The following is a 16068-nucleotide window of genomic DNA, read 5'->3' on the forward strand; positions in this document are numbered from 1 at the left end:
CCTGCAGGTCAGGGTCTCGAACTTGCTCAGCCCGTGCGTGCCAAGAGAGCTCGCGTCCTGGAGGCTCCGGACCCAAAAGTGAAACTGCTGCCTGACACAGGGCCCAGGGTTCCCGGAACCGCCTGTGAGCCCGCCCCGACCCCCTCCTCCTGGGAGCCTGCAGGGCTGTGCGGGGGCTGCCTTCTGGCAGCCTGTTGTAAACGAAGCCGCGCTTTGTGGTTGTTTCTTTCTTAAGAAATCTGGGGCCACAGTAAAGGTTCTGAAGGAAGTTCCTCTAAAAATCAAGATGTTTAAATAGACAGGATGGGGCCTGCCTATAATCCCAGTACGTGGGAGGCTGAAACAGGAGGCTGGCAGGTTAGAGGCCGCTGCAGGTGACTCAGACCCTGTTTCAAAATGAAATAAAAAACCAAAGAAGGGCCAGTAACTGAGGCAGAATATCCTGAGGTTCAATCCCTAGTACCAAAATAAATGAATGCATATGTAAACAAAGCAGTAGACAGCAAGGGCATGATGACTTGCTAATCATCGTTAGTCACCAGGGACATGAAAACCATGAGCTCATCACCCTACGCAAAGTGCAACACGGGAGCCGAGCGCCGGCTGGCCAGGGAGTCCGGGGCGCTGGGGATTGAATCCAGACGCATTCTATCTCTGAGCTACACTTCTAGCCCTATTATATTTTTTTTTATTTTGAAACAGAATCTCACTAAGTTGAGAGCTTCACTGAGTTGCTAAGGCTGGCCAAGAATCTACAATCCTCCTGTCTCAGTCTCCACATACACACACACACACACACATACACACACACACATACACACATATGCGTGTGTGTGTGTGTGTGTGTATATATATATATATATATATATATATATATATATATATATATATTTTTTTTTTTTTTTTGTGGTACTGGGGGTGGAACCCTTCTACCTCTGGACTACACTCCAGACCAGGCTTCTATATTTTATTCTTTATTTTGAAACAGTCTCACTGAGTTACAAATGGCCTCCCTGAGTAGTAGGCAAGGCTGTCTACAAACTGTTATCCTCCTGTCTCAGCCTCCCAAATGTGTCACCACGCCTGGCTTGAGGTTTCTTTTTTCTTTTCTTTTTTCTTTCTTTCTTTCTTTCTTTCTTTCTTTCTTTCTTTCTTTTTTTTTTTTTTTTTTTTTTTTTGCGGGTCTGGGGATGGAACCAAGGGACATTCTACCTCTGAGCTACACCCTCTGCCCTATTTTTTGTTCTTTATTTTGAAACGGTCTCACTGAGTTACAGAGGGCCTCATTAAGTAGCTGAGGCTGTTCAAGAACCGCGATCCTCTGGTCTCAGCCTCCTGAATGCTGGGATTATAAGCGTGCGCCACCACGCCCGGCTTTGAGGCTTTGAGGTTCCTTTCTTCTCCTTCTCCTCCTCCTCCTCCTCCTCCTCCTCCTCCTCCTCCTCCTCCTCCTCCTCCTTCTTTTTGCAGGTCTGGGGATGGAACCTAGGGGCATTTGACCTCCCAGCTACACCCCGTGCCATATTTTTTATTCTTTATTTTGAAACTGGGTCTCACTGAGTTGCGGAGGGCCTCACTAAGTAGCTGAGGCTGTCCGCGAACCGTGATCCTCTGGTCTCAGCCTCCCGAATGCTGGAATTACAAGCGTGCGCCACCATGGGTCTTATTCTTTATTTTGAAACAGGGTCTCACTGAGTTGCAAAGGCCCTCACTAAGTAGCTGAGGCTGTGTGCTAACCACGATCCTCCTGTCTCAGCCTCCCGAGTACTGGGATTACTGTGTGCTACCACACCCAGCTTTCTAGCCCTATTTTTTATTCTTTATTTTGCAGTACTGGGGATGGAACCCAGGAGCATTCTACCTCCAAGCTGCACCCCCAGCCCTATTTTTTATTCTTTATTTTGAAACAGGGTCTCACTGAGTTGCTATGAACCTGCCTCAGCAATCCACATACTGGGATTACAAGCATGTATCACCATGCCTGGCTTGGGGCCTAGTTTTAAGAAAGGCTTAGGTTAGCCGGAGGTGGTGGCACACGCTTGTAATCCCTGCACTTGGGAATCTGAGACAGGAGGATCACACAGGTTCGAAGCCAGCCTCAGCTACTTAGTGAGGCTCTCAGCAACTTAATGAGAATGTGTTTCAAAATAAAATAGAAAATAGGTCTGAGAGTATAGCCTGGAGGTAGAAAGCCCCTGGGTTCCACCCCCAGTAACACACATACAAAAATAAAACAAACAAAAACTTAAAGAATAAAAACTAGGGTAGGGGGTGTAGCTTGGAGGTATAGCTTGGAGATTGAATGCCCCTGAGTTCCACCCTCAGTCCTGCAACCCCTCAAAAAAAAACACAATAACAACAACAAAAAAAAAGAATAAAAAGTTCTGAGGATATAGCTGAAAGGTAGAATGCCCCTAGGTTCCATCTCCAGTACAGCAATAAATAAATAAATAAATAAATAAATAAATAAATAAATAAAAATAAAGTAGAGCCCAGTGATAATACACAAGCTGCTCACAGGATCCTTAGCACCCACTGCCTGGGTCGCCGTGGCCCGCCGAGGCACACCGTTGCTTTATGCCCCGCCCCTGGCTCATGTGCCACAGCACCTCATGCAGACCTGAGAAAGCTCGGTCAGGGGACAGCAACGGCGTAGGTCCCCATGATGTATGTCTAGCATTCCTTTCTTCATAAAATTATTTTAGGATTATGTGGATCAGTATGTATAATTGGAATTTTATGTATAAGCATTATAACTAAAACTGGTGGGCAGCGGCTTGTGAGAGACTCAGGCAGCAAAGATTTTTTTCCCAAGGATAAAGTTTGGGCCAAAGATTAAGTTCAAACTGACCTTAGTTGGGCCACTGTATAAGATTAGGTTCAAGTCGGCCTTGCGATGAGACAAAGCACGTTTTCTATGATTCTTTAAATGTCTGGCACCTGCCCTGAAGGCTGTAAAAAACTTTTTCTGTCCTTGAAGTTCCTGCTTGCATGACTATAAAGATTGTAACAAATCCTGAAAGCAGAGAAGTAAGAAGTAAGGAAAGAAGTGAGAGAGAGGCTGGAGAAGCTTGCAGCTGGTCTCGTGTGACAGCGCCTTCTCTCACTCGACCTGGACTCTCCTCTCACCAACACAGGAGCCTCGACTCTTGCCAGGGCTGGACCCCGGCACTCATTCTGATGTAACTTGGTCCATTCCAGACTGAGGGCCAGGCCTGGTCACAGCAGGAACAGAGACAGACCCCTCCAGCGCTGCCTCCAGCTCTTTGGGGACCTGTTTCACTGGCCAGGTGACTCTACGGTTTCATCTCAGGACAGGCCTCCTTCTGGGTCCCACAGGCAAGAAGCTCACCCACACTGCAGCCCCAGGGATGGAAGCGGCTTGTTGCTGAGCAAGCCGGCCCACACATGGCGCTGTCCTGGCAGTCTCCATGGTGAAGACACCCTGGGAGGCCGCTTGTGCTGGGGGCTGCTCCACTCTGCTCTGTCCCAGCAGGGTCAAGGCCCTGGAAGGTAAGGGGGATGACCAGCCAGCCCCTGCAGCTCAGCCTGTGTCACACTGGGGTACCCACGGCAGGAGCACAATGGCAGCCTGGAGCGTGGCACCCTTCCTTTCCCTCCTCCTCTACCAGGTGCTGCCTCCTGGTCCCTTGAAGGACCAAAGAGATGCCATGACAGGCTCCAGTTAAAGCTTTTAGTAGAAGCCGGGCGTGGTGGTGCACACTTGTAATCCCTATGCTTGGGAGGCTGAGACAGGAGAATTGCATGGGTTCGAAGCCAGCCTCAGCTACTTAGTGAGGCTCTCAGCAACTTAGTGAGACCCTGTTTCCAAATAAAATATAAAAAAGGTCTGGGAGTGTAGCCCGGAGGTAGAAAGCCCCTGGGTTCCAGCCCCAGTACCACCAAAAAGATAAAAATAAATAAAGCTTTAAGTAGAGTAGGCCTAAGTTCCTGTTCCCCTGAAACCTTTGCCCTATTTCCTGGAAAGAAGCTGCTCACTGCGCTAATCTGATCTACCCCCAGCAACAACCAATCAAGTGTCAAGTATATCTAGGTCTGGAATTTGCAGGTATTCAGGGCAAGGTCACTCTGCATGGAGTAGGAGACCCCCACCCATCCTGAACATTCCTAAGATAAGCTTGGTACTGCAGGCCAGACCAATCAACTTAAAGGCCACCTAATATGGCCAGTACTTCCTTGGTGACCACCCCTTCCCAAGGTGGGAAAGATAAGTCATTGGGGGTTGGCGACAGCAGATGTTTGTTTTAAAATAACCAATCAGTGTTGAAAGGTTCGAGTCGCCCCTGCCCCACAGGGGGCGGGGCCGGAAACTAGGAGGTGGAGCTCTGTGATTCCAGGAGGGGACCATGCCTCCCAGTCAGGAAGAAGAGAGTTCAGAAGAGAGTTCGGAGAGGAGCCCGAGCCCGAGAGGGAGCGATCTCCCACGAATAAAGACATCTGTAATACCGATTATGGATCTCCGCGTGTATCTATGCGCCAAGGGGACTCTCCAAACCTTTCAAGTGTATTGGTGGGAAGGACGGTTTCTTAGGGGATAAAAACTTTGTTCTTGAGGGGCAAAGTGCTCTTCTCCTTGACCACTGTGTTGGTGCACGTGGGGAGTCCAGGCTTGAGCTTGAAAAAAACCCTCTTGCTTCTTGCATCGGATCGGCTCCTGGTGGTCACTGGCAGATAACAGACTGGCATAACACCCTCAGACATTCTGGAGCCCACCCAACCTCCTGCTCCACCTGGCTGGCAGGGCCTGAGATTCCCCCCAAAAAGTCTGCAACTCATTTGTGTATGAGTGTGTGTGTGTGTGGGGGGGTGTTGAATCCAGGGGCCTCTACCTCCCAGCCACACCCCCTGCCCTATTTTTTATTCTTTATTTTGAAATAGGGTCTCACTATGTTGTGGAGGGCCTCACTAACTAGCTGAGGCTGTCTGTGAACTGTGATCCTCCTGTCTCAGCCTCCCAAATGTTGGGTTTACAAGCACATGCTGAAACGGGGGTTTCTTGCGAGAAAACCCCGGCGAGTTCTTGTCTACGGAGAGCGAAGAATGACACCCGCAGACCTCAGGAAGGGGAGTAAAAGGTTTATTGGAAGCAGCAGGGAATGGGGCAAGGGTGACTGAACACCCCCAAAGGGGCTGGAACTCTGGGTCCAGCAGCTGACTTCAGGACAATACTTGAGAGTAGCCCAAGCCAAATTGCCTTCAGGAGCAGGCTGCTTTCTTCCAGAGTCCACGCGATCTGCCAGAAGGTCGGAACTCCAGGGTCCAGTAGCTGCCTTCAGAGTCACTACCCGAGTGTTGCCCGAGCCAAGTGCCCGTCAGTTGCAAACTACTTTCTCCCAGAGTCCACACGATCTGCCAGAAAAGAGGTACAGATCACCCCTAGGGGCCTGGTCAGCTATGATGTCCAGCAGAGGCCTTCAGGTCACTACTCAAGAGTCGCCCGAGCCACGTGCCCTCAGATGCACTCTGCCTTCTCTCAGGACCAACACAACCTGACATGTGAGCGAGAGAGCGAGAGAGAGAGAAAGAACAGCTCCCCAAAAGGGGAGGGGGTCCTGAGCGGGAAGTCCCCAGCTTTTGCCATCTGACTGGCCAATGCCTGACAACTTGCAAGTCCGTTTGTGGTTAGGGTGACTTTGAGATTCCAAGGAGAATTTGCATAGGACATTTGCAAGTCCTTTGAAGGGTCTCCTTAGGAAACTCAGGATGGCTTTGTGAAGCTCTGGCCTTCTTATCTCCTGAGCTTTTGGAATTTCAGGCATTTGTCGCCCCTCAGGAAACTCAGGAAATTAACTTTTTTCTACCAAGGCTTTTTCCCTATCTGCCTATTTCCTTTCTATCTCCTAGAGAGGGTCTCATTAAATTGCTGAAGGCCTTACTAGGTTGTCAAGACTGGCCTTGAACCTGAAATCCTCCTGTCTCAGCCTCCCAAATGTTGGGTTTATAAGCACATGCCACCATGCCTGGCTTTTTTTTTTAATTTAAATTTTATTTTATTTATTTATTTTTGGTGGTACTGGAGTTCCTGGAAACCCTTCTACCTCTAGGCTACGCTCCCAGACCTATTTTTATACTTTTTTATTTGAAAACAGGGTCTCTTGAGTCAGCACAGCTGGCTTCGAACCTGTGTGATCCTCCTGTCTCTGCCTCCCAAGTGCAGGGATTACAAGCGTGCGCCACCACGCCCGGTTTATTTTTTATTTTGAAAGAGGGTCTTATTAAATTGCTGAAGGCCTCACTCGGTTGTCAAGACTGGCCTTGAACCTGTAATCCTCCTGTTCAGCTTCCCAAGTTCTGGGATTACAGCATGTGCCACCATGCCTGGCCTGTGTCTGTGTGTGTTTGGTGTGTGTGCACGCATGCATGTACGTGAACTGGGGATTGAACCCAGGGACATTCCACGTCTGAGCTTCACCCCTCGCCCTTTTTTTTTTTTTGGTGGTACTGGGGTTCCTGGAAGCCCTTCTACCTCCGGGCTACACTCCCAGACCTATTTTTACATTTTTATTTGGAAACAGGGTCTCCTAAGCCAGCGCGCGCGGCTGGCTTCGAACCTGCGGGATCCTCCTGTCTCTGCCTCCCAAGCGCGGGGATGACAAGTGTGCGCCACCACGCCCGGCCTCCCCCTCGCCCTTTTTAAAATTTTGCAATCTCACTAAATTGTGGAGGGTCTCACTACATTGCTGATGTTGGCTATGAACCTGTGACCCTTGTCTCAGCGTCCCATGAACTTGGGTTGCAGGTGCATGCCCCCAGCCTGCCTGGCTCTTTATAGAGAGGCAGCAGTACCTGTTCCCTGAGGTTTTTCTTTGGGGAGGGGTCCCTCAAGGACATGGTAGACCTTTTTGTATGGTGTTGGGGATTGAGCCCAGGGGAATTCCACCTCTGAGCTATACCCCTAGGCCTAGTTTATTTTTTGTTTTGAAACAGGGTTTCACTATATTGCTGAGGTCCATCCTGGAATCCTTCTGCTTTAGCCTACCAAATTCTAGGATTACAGACGTGCCCCTCCCATCATAGAACTTTGTTATGTTGATTGTAACACAGCAGGGCTGGAAGCTGTAATGCCCTATTTCTTAGTCTTTATTTGGAATCAGGGTCTCACTGAGTTGCAAGGGCCTAAGTTGCTGAGGCTGCCGGCAAACCGCGATCCTCCTGTCTCAGCCTCCGGAATGCTGGGATTACAAGCATGTGCCACCACGCCTGGCTATAATTTCAGTTCTTTAGTAATAACCCAGGAAATGAGGAAAGGCGGAAGGAAGGTGTGGGGGGCAGGCCCGCACCCCTCCACTCTCTCCCGGCCCCCATTCACAGGCTGGGGGGCCTATTCTCGCGAGGTCGAGAACGGCAGGTGTGCGTAGGACTCTTCCGGCCCAGGTCCCACAGGCGGGTGAGGTCGCCCTGGAGGAGTCTGGACCGCAATCCAGAGCCCGGAGAAACGAGCCCTTCCCGGCAGCTGGCCTGGGCGGGGCCGTGTGTGGGCGGGGCCTGCGCGGAGGCCTCACTGCGCAGCTGCGGCGGGGCGGGGCCTGCGCGGAGGCCTCACTGCGCAGCTGCGGCGGGGCGGGGCCGTGTGTGGGCGGGGCCTGCGCGGAGGCCTCACGGCGCAGCTGCGGCGGGGCGGGGCCGTGTGTGGGCGGGGCCTGCGCGGAGGCCTCACGGCGCAGCTGCGGCGGGGCGGGGCGGGCGGCTGTCCCCGCGGCGCCGGTGCCGCCCTCCTCGCTGGCCCGCCCCTCGGTGCCCGCCCTTCGCCTCCGGGGGCCACGTAGGGGGACCGGCCCGCGTGGGGTCCGTCGCGCCGCGGGAAGGGCGCGGGAGCGTCCGCCGGGGCTCACCTCCCCCCGGGGCCGGCGCCTCCTGACGCCCCTTCGGTACACCTCTCCAACCTGTCCCCTTTTGGGGTCCCTGCCCTGGCTTTTCTCAGGGGTCGAGGGGACACAGAGCCTTGCTGTGATCACCCCAGCTGGGACTGATTCTATTTTTATTATTTTTATTTATTTTAAAACAGGGTTTCACTAAATTGCAGAGGACCTCACTAAGTAGCCGAGGCTGGCCACGAACCTGGGGTCCTCCTGTCTCACCCTTCCAAATACTGGGATTAAAAGCATGTGCCACCATGCCTAGCTTATTTTTCAATTAACTAATTAACTTAGTTTTTTGCGGACTGATTCGCCCCTCCTGGGTCTGGGTTACTTTTTTTTTTTTTTTTTTTTTTCCTTTTTTTTAAAAATTTTATTTTATTGGTGCACTATATTCATACATCATAGTGGGATACAAACTTTTGTAGACATACATGCACACATCGCCCAGTCAGCCCCCACCCGATCCCCACCCCATTCTCTCCCCATCCCTCCTTCCCATGCTTGGCTTAGTGGTTGACATCTAGTATTATAGCAATTTATCCAAAATTAAAAATGATAATCTCACATAACAGTTTCATTTGTCTGATACCAAGCGTTTGATGATTTAAAGATAACATTTCAATATTTCTTTTTGCTTTCTTTCTTACCAGAGCATATTTTTTTTCTGTTTTTTTAGGTGAAACTATCATATATTTATATATTTATTTTTCAGAAAAAAAATCTATCCTAATATGGAATATGAATTCTAGATACCCAAAACGATCTTGAAAAAGAACAAAGCTAGCAGATATATATTTTCTGATTTCAAACCATATAAAGCTACAATAATTGAAACAGTGTAGTACTGTTCTAAAGGCAGATATATAGACCATTGGAGTTAAATACAAGCCTAGAGCTAACTTCTTCCCTATATTGTCAAGTTATTTTTGACAAGGTTTCCACGAAGATTTGGTGGTGGAAATAATAATCTTTTAACTAAATATTGTTGAAAAATAATAATTACATGGAAAAGAATAAAATTGGACCCTTACCTAATCCCACATACAAGTATTAACTCAAACTAGATAAAAGACCTAAATATAAATCTTAAGACTATAAACATTTAGGAGAAAATCTGGGTCATAAAACCTCACAACATTGAAATTGGCAGTGATTTCTTGGATATGATTTCAATGGCACAGGCAACAGAAGAATATACAAACTCCCTAAAAAATAAAAGAAAATATTGTATATCCAAAGACAATGTAAACAGAGTTAAAAGTTACTAATAGAATTGGATAAAATATTTCCAAATGCTATATCTGAAGGTATATTAATATTCCAACTAGAAATCCTAAAAATTAACAACAATAAAGGCAAACAATACAATTTAGAGATAGGTAAAAGACTAACATAAATAATGAATCTCCACAGATAACCAATCTTAGTTGTCTGTTGGATGGAAACTCTTGTTTCTCTGGTTCTGGTGTGTGTTACCTATTTCTTCTTTGTAGTTAATCTCTTTGAGTATTTTCTCTAGCGCTGGTTTTGAAGACATAAATTCCTTCAGTTTCTGTTTGTCATGGAAGCTTCGTATTTCTCCATTTAATTTGATAGAAAGTTTTGCTGGATAGGAAATTTTTGGCTGGAAGTTGTTTTCTTTCAGAGTTTGGAATATGTTACTCCAAGCCCTTCTGGCTCTCATGACTTGGTTTGGGAAGTCTGGAGTGATTCTAATTGGTTTGCCTCTGAATGTCAGTTGGCCCTTTGTTTTTGTTGCCTTTAAGATTCTCTGCTTGGCTTCCACATTGGTCATTTTGACAATTATATGGCGTGGGGATCCTCTTCTCGGATCCTGTCTAAAGGGAGTTCTATAAGTTTCCTGGATCTGTGTATCAACCTCTTGCTCTATATTTGGAAAATTTTCTGCTATTACTTCCTTGAAGAGATTGTTGATCCCTTTGGTATCACTTTCTTTTCCCTCCTCTATTCCAATTATTCTTAGGTTAGCTCTCTTAAGATGGGCCCATATTTCTTCAATGTCAGATTCCTGCTGTTGGATATCTTTTTCTAGATTAGAAACTATGCATTCATTTTTGGATTGCTCATCTTCTAAGAGCGAGATTCTGTTCTCCATGTGTTCTAATCGGTTGTTTGTGCTTTGAATTGAGGCCTTTACTTCATTAATTGCATCCTTTATCTCTTTTTGGCTCTCTCTGAGTTCTTTTCGAAGCACCTCTATTATTTCTACAGTTATTTTCCTGATTTGATCTTCTAGAAATCTCTGATTTTCTATTTTATCAGGTTCTGATGTTGTGGGGTTGTGCACATTCATTACTCCAGTGTTATTCCTCTTTCCCATGATTTCGGAGGTTTGTGCCTTCTCTGGGTTCTTCCCTTGGGTCACTATGGCTTCACTTAAGGTGCTCTGGATCTCGAGTCTGTATTATCTCAGACCCCACTACTCCTTTACTGGGTTGTATCACAGAGTCTCCGACCCAGGGAGTCGATAGAGGCTGCTTTAAACTATGGGGGGTGCCAGGTTGCACGCTCTCCTATGGTGTGATATCTCTGCCACCACCACTCCCTCACTGGGTCAAGTCCCAGGAGGCACAATACTGGGATTTCTCCTCTGTGGCCCGCAATTTGACTCACTGTTCTTGAGTACGTAGATGTAGCTGTACTGGACTCGGTGAATTCACTGCTGCTGCCGCCGCCGGTGGCAATATGGCGCCTCTGCCACGCCCTCGGCCATGAGGCTGGCGTATTTTTTCTTCTCTGGTTTTGATTTCCACTCTGATTCCCTGCAGCGTGTGCTGAGCTCAGCCACTGGGAGCTTTAAATGCTGTCTGCGCCGAAAGATCCCGCCTGGCTGTTCCGCATCGGCTCACCTCGGCTTGCTGTAGCCGTCCGTTGAGTTCGCCGCTGCCGCCGGCAGTATGGCGCTGCTGCCGCGTCCTCGGGCGCGTGTGTCTCCTCTGTGGCCCTGAGCTCTGTTCTCAGTCCGCTTTCTCTCTGGAGCCTGGTGGTTTTTTTGTTTTTCTGGTGATGGTGTTTTCTGGCTATGAAAGGCGCATCTTTTTGTGGTAATGGAGATTGGTTGTTAGCGGGACTCTTAAGCCCCGCTTTTCTCGGTCGCCATCTTCCCAGAAGTCCCCACTTTTTTTTTTTTTTTTTTTTTGTACTGGGGATTTATCCAGGATCATTCTACCTCTGAGCCACACCCTTTTTTATTTTTTAAAATTTATTTTTTTAAAGTAAATTTTTTTTGTGGGTGTGGGGATGGAATCCAGGGGCATTCGACCTCCGAGCTACACCCCCCTGCCCTATTTTTTATTCTTTATTTTGAAACCTCGTTTCACTGAGTTGCAGAGGGCCTCACTAAGTAGCTGAGGCTGTATACAAACCCGAGATCCTCCAGTCTCAGTCTCCCGAATGCTGGGATTACAAGTGTGCGCCACCATGCCTGGCTTAAAGTAGATTTTTAAAAATTTACTTTTTTCTTTTTTTTGTGGTACTAGGAACGAAAACCAGGGGTATTCTACCTTTGAGCTACACCTTCAGCCCTATTTTTTATTCTTTTATTTTGAAGCAGGGTCTCATTGAGTTTCTTTTTTTTTTTTTTTGGTGGTGGTACTGGGGGTGGAACCCAGAGGCTTTCTGCCTCGGGACTATACTCCCAGACTTTTTTTTTTTTAATATTTTATTTGGAAACAGGGTCTCACTCAGTTGCTGAAAGCCTCACTAAATAGCTGAGGCTGGCTTCGAACCCGTGTGATACTCCTGTCTCAGCCTCCCAAGCGCGCCCATTGAGTTTCAAAGGGCCTCACTAAGTAGCTTGTTCTCGAACCATGATCCTCTTGGCTCAGCCTCCCAAATGCAGGGACTACAAGCGAGTGCGACCACACCCGAGTTTTTATTTTAATTTTTTGTGGTACTAAGGATTGAACCCAGGGGCATTCTACCTCTAAGCTGCATCACAGCTCTATTTTTATTTTAAAACAGGGCTGTGTGCACGGATAAGGCACCTGCAGGAGCCAGCTGATGCCAAGTCCCGTCAAACCCAAGCAGCTTACCTGAATATCTATCTCCCTTTTGCCCTTAAAAACTCAAGTATCACAAAACACACTTTCCCATGTCAAAGGAACAGCACACCAGTCTTTAGCAGCTCTTGCTGTGTTTAGGTTGCAATCAGTCTCCCTTCCTTGACGGGGCTCGGGTGGGGGTCGCCGGACTCTTGCGGGTCATGAGGGTACAAATGGTTTGACTCTCACAGTCCCAGTCTTCAACGCGGGCTCCGTCCCAGGCAAGCCGCAGACCCCTCCCCATAACAAACACGCCCGCTCCCAAAGCAATGCCTGCATTTTGGCAGTAACAGCGTCTAGCAAAGTGCCCTAGCTGGGTGCAGTGGCGCACACCTGTCATCCCAGTACCTGGGAGGCTGAAGCAGGAGGACCATGGGTTCAAGGCCAGCCTCGGGAATTTAGTAAGAACCTCATCAATTTAATGAAACCCTGTTTTCAATTTAGCAAGACATTATTTCAAATTAAAAAAAAAAATAAGCCGGGTGTGGTGGCACATGTTTGTAATCCCAGTACTTGGGAGGCTGAGACAGGAGAATTGCAGTTTGTGGCCAGCCTCAGCTACTTAGTGAGGCCCTGTTTCAAAAAATAAAAATAAAAAATAGGGCTGGGGGTGTAGCTTAGAGGTAAAATGCCTACAGGTTCCATCCTCATTACCACAAAACAATACGGGGCTGGGGGTGTAGCTCGAAGGTAAGAATGCCCCTGGGTTCCATCCCCAGCATCACAAGCGTGCACCACCATGCCCAGCTTCCATCTTTTATTCTTTATTTTAAAACTGGTTCTCATTAAATTGTAAAGAGCTTCACTAAGTAGCTGAGGCGGTCCAAGAACTAGGATCCTCCTGTCTCAGCCTCCCAAGTGCTAGAATTACAAGTGCACGCCACACACCCTGCCCTTTTTATTTATTTATTTTGTGGTGCTGGGGGTGGAACCCAGGGGCTTTTCTACCTCCGGGCTATACTCCCGGACTTATTTTCTATTTTATTTGGAAACACTAAGTTGCTCAGAGCCTCACTAAGTGGCTGGGGCTAGCTTCGAGCCTGTGTGAGCCTCCCGTCTCAGCCTATGGAGCGTGGGGACTGCGGCTGGGATTACAAACTGCCCTCCAGGCTTGTGTTACGTTCTTGAAGACAGGTTGCCACAACATGGCTCTGTTCACACCCTCCTGCTCTTGCCGTGGAGAACGACAGGGCCTTGTCAAGTCGGCCTCATCCTGGACAGCTGCAGGTCCTGGGATGCCAGCTCTCACTGCTCACACTGCTTTAGGTACGCTGAGCAGGCTCTTGAAATGCAACAGATTAACAAGGTCTTGTCTTTGTTCACACATTCGCTAATAGTGCATACCTTATAATAAGTAGATCAATTCAAATAGAGGACAAAGCCTTTTTTTTTTTTGCAGGTCTGGGGGTGGAACCCAGGGGCATTCGACCTCCGAGCTACACCCCCTGCACTATTTTTTATTCTTTATTTTGAAACCGCTCTCACTGAGTTGCAGAGGGCCTCACTAAGTAGCTGAGGCTGTCTGCGAACCACGGAGTCTCAGCCTCCCGAATGCTGGGATTACAAGCATGCGCCACTGTCGGTCGCAGTGACGACTCTTACACGATCTTCCTCAAGCAGTTTTATTACCCCAGGTTCTTATACAGTTCCCGTTCCTCTTTAATGCTCTCTCAACGCCCTCTCAGGTAAAAACAACATCAGTCTTCTATCCTCTCCCTCATCACTCCACCAACCCTCTTAGCTCCCGCCCGCTAGGGCATGCGCGCTTTTTAACCTTCTCCTGGGCGGGCAGGTGGTAGCACGAGGCGCTGCGTCACTAATCATCCGTAAGGCGCCTGATAGGGCTCACTGCGCAGGCTCAGGGCACCGCCAGCCTCGTGAGCCTCGTGACTTGGCTGCAAGCCCAGGCGCCATCTTGAGTCCATGCTGGCAACAAGCCTGGGTGCCACCTCGGTCCTGCCGAGTGGGCCCCGACATATCTCCCTTTTTGTTTTATTAAAATAAGGCTCGGGATCGTGCCTGTCTTAGGTTGCCGACCCTCAAGGACCATTCTTACCCGTCATTGGGAGAACAATAGCATGATTGTTTCCCTGTCTTAGGTTGAAAGGTCCCGGGGACGATCTTACCCGTCACTGACTACCGATCCAGCATACTGAGCCGTACATGGGGAGATAAGCCAGCTTCAAGGGCTGCCAGAGCTTGCACCAATATGCGCTGTTGTTGCAGTGTGCGTTGTCGAGTTCGCCTGATATATCCAACCATGAAACATCATGCTACCACCAGCAAGAATGCCCAGAACGCCATGCCACCCCAGTCTTTTAAAAAACCCAATGTTCCATGTATCAAGTCCATCCATTGTTGTACTGCAGCGACTTCTACGCGGGTAGGATTAATTGCAGCGATGGACGCTCGTAGCTCAATCATGGTGTGTTCAAATTCACGGCTCCAAGTTCCTAGAAGCGTCTTGCTTAATTGACGAAACAAATTGCCTGCATGGGAGAAATTCTGATACTGCACATACGTTATACATATAGTCCAGATAATTGAGCTTGCTGAGCCATGCCAGCAGCCACATGTGAGGATAGAGCATTCATAGTGGCTGCAATAACTGCCACGGCCACAGAGGCCACAATTACAGCAATAAGAGCAGAAATTCCAAAGTCTCCAAGGGTGCATAGAAGCATAGCAGAAAGTCAGAAAACAGGTATCAATAAAACAACCTAAACCATCATTAACCAAGGTAAAGGAAGAGGGAAAGTAGAAATAATTCCCCAAAGATCTTAAAGAAAACAACTCATCTCTACGGTACCGAGCAGCAGTTTACAACTCTTACGTTAGGAACTAATCTTCTGACCTATCCTTTACACATTAGGCGCCTTTTCCAACTAACCTCAGGTGTCTTCCATCTATGGTGGCGGATTAGGAGAGGGAGGGGGAGGAGCGGAAGGTTTAGGGCGTTTCATTTTTTCTATGAATTCTAACAGAGCTTCTTCCTTCTTAGAAATCTCTTTCGCTTTCAAATTTTCTAAAATGGCTGCTTTCACTTTAGCAACCTTAGACCTTTTCGTCGCAACACCTGCGAACCTTCACAGCGCTGTCCCTCGCTTATCCGCGAGCCTCGCTTACCCGCGAGCCTTATTTACTCCTATCTTGTCGAATCAGGACCAGCCCGATTCTCTAACTTGCTTACACTAAAAAATATCCTCCTTAATGGAGCCCCCTTTGATCGGGGTAACTTGCTTACACTAAAAAATATCCTCCTTAATGGAGCCCCCTTTGATCGGGGTAACTTGCTTACACTAAAAAATATCCTCCTTAATGGAGCCCCCTTTGATCGGGGAAAATAACCCTCCGTAAACGGAGCCTCCTCCTCCTTTTTCGGAGTCAAAGGAGTACTTACCAGCCAGCTGCCCTCCTTAATGGAGCCCCCTTTGATCGGGGAAAATAACCCTCCGTAAACGGAGCCTCCTCCTCCCTTTTCGGAGTCAAAGGAGTACTTACCAGCCAGCTGCCCTGGACTGCCGAGGTTCTGATCAAAGCGAAGGTCCCCGTACGGGCCACCACTTGTCGGTCGCAGTGACGACTCTTACACGATCTTCCTCAAGCAGTTTTATTACCCCAGGTTCTTATACAGTTCCCGTTCCTCTTTAATGCTCTCTCAACGCCCTCTCAGGTAAAAACAACATCAGTCTTCTATCCTCTCCCTCATCACTCCACCAACCCTCTTAGCTCCCGCCCGCTAGGGCATGCGCGCTTTTTAACCTTCTCCTGGGCGGGCAGGTGGTAGCACGAGGCGCTGCGTCACTAATCATCCGTAAGGCGCCTGATAGGGCTCACTGCGCAGGCTCAGGGCACCGCCAGCCTCGTGAGCCTCGTGACTTGGCTGCAAGCCCAGGCGCCATCTTGAGTCCATGCTGGCAACAAGCCTGGGTGCCACCTCGGTCCTGCCGAGTGGGCCCCGACACGCCACCACGCCCGTATCCATTTTTTAAAATTTCGAATTGAAGTGAAATATTTGAATATTAGCTAATCATGTTTATTCACACTACCATTAAAATTGTTATGGGTATCCATTACCTTTGAGTGAGGCATATTGGCTCTACTTTTTTTTTCTTTGCAGTACT

The sequence above is a fragment of the Muscardinus avellanarius genome (genome assembly GCF_963383645.1).
Source record: "Muscardinus avellanarius genome assembly, chromosome: 4".
NCBI lineage: Eukaryota > Metazoa > Chordata > Mammalia > Rodentia > Gliridae > Muscardinus > Muscardinus avellanarius.